Raw genomic sequence first — 1,542 nt, 5'->3', positions numbered from 1 at the left:
TCAAAAACACTGTATCAGAAATAAAAAATGTCCCCCACACTGGCCAGCCACCAAACATAAAGCAAACTAAACCAAGCCAAAAACTCTTTGATTGACTTATTAGTAAACCAAACAGAGCTGAAGCAACAATCTCTGGGCTTCAGGATACAAGCAGAGACATTTCAAAACCCCCAAATCAAAACAAAATAAAAAGACAAAAAGGAACATATGTAACATCCAAACAATGTGGGACAACTACAAAAGGCATAATTTAATGAGAATGTCAGAAAAACAAGACAAAGAAAGAAAGAACAGAAGAAATACTTAAAACAATAATGTCTGAGAATGTCCACAAATTTATGGCAGACACCAAATCAAAGATCTAGGGAGCTAAGATAATGCAAAGCAGGATAAATACCAACAATCTAAACGTAGGCATGTAATTTTCAAAATCCCCAAAAATCAAAAATACAAAAATCTGACAGAAGCCGGGGGAGGGGGGGAGTTATCTTACTTAGAAAAGAAAAAAGAATTATATCCACCATCTCCTCAGAGACCCTGCAAGCAAGAAGAGATGGAGTGAAATATTCAAAATGATGAGAGAAGACACCTCCCCACCTAGCATTCTGCACACCGTGAAATCATGCTTTAAAAGTGAGAATAAAGTCTTTCTCAGATAAACAAAAATTGATAGAGTTAGTCTGTAGTTCATTTGTCTTGCAAGAAATATTCCAAAATTGTCATCAGAGACAAGAAAAAGATACAAGTCAGAAGCCTGGATAAACATAAGGAAAAAAGGAGCATTAAAGAAGAAATAAGTGACAGTTCAATAAAAACTTATTTTCCTCATTCTTTTTTTTAATATTCAAAATTTTTATTTTTACTTATTTTATTTTATTTATTGAATAAAAATCTATTGTACATATCTTGGGGATTGAATATTGAGATATGTTCATCAAATCAATATTAGTAGCATATAGATTGTTACAAGTCATAATTATTCTTTATGCCCCTTGTCCAATCTCTCCCCAGCCCCCTCTCCCTTCCCCCCAATTGCCCTAGGTTTCTTCTCTCCTTCTGAAAGAATAATGGTTACTCTGTTGATCTGTTGCCTAGATGATCTGTCCAATGTTGAGAGGTGTGATCATGTCCCCCAATATTATCGTAGAGCAGAAGCTTCTTGCGTCACTATGAAATGAGCATGTGGAGAGAGACATCCTCTACTTTTCTTTATCTTTGCTGGTGTCTCTCCTTGTGTGAATGCACTCCAGTGGTTGGCGTACCATCTGCGTGGTGGTTGTGGTCTCTAGCCACTTTTGTGGCAGCCATGGTTATTATGGTGGTTGTGGTGGGCCACCCACATGGAGGTGATGTTTTTGGCATGCTCCTTGGTGCTGGCAGTGTGCCTGGTTGGGGGGTGTCTCTGGTCCCCTTCTCCATGTCTGTGGTCCCCAGATGGGCCCAGAGGAGCTGTCACTATGTGCCTGGTTGTGGGAGAGGGGTTCTGGTCCCCTTCTCCATGTCCTGGGTCCCCAGGCAGGCCTGAGGTGCTGGCACAGTGTG

This window comes from Galeopterus variegatus, unplaced genomic scaffold (assembly GCF_000696425.1).
Source record: "Galeopterus variegatus unplaced genomic scaffold, G_variegatus-3.0.2 Scaffold9697, whole genome shotgun sequence".
Classification (NCBI taxonomy): domain Eukaryota; kingdom Metazoa; phylum Chordata; class Mammalia; order Dermoptera; family Cynocephalidae; genus Galeopterus; species Galeopterus variegatus.
The sequence above is the reverse complement of the archived record's forward strand: the minus strand, read 5'-3'. Positions refer to the sequence as shown.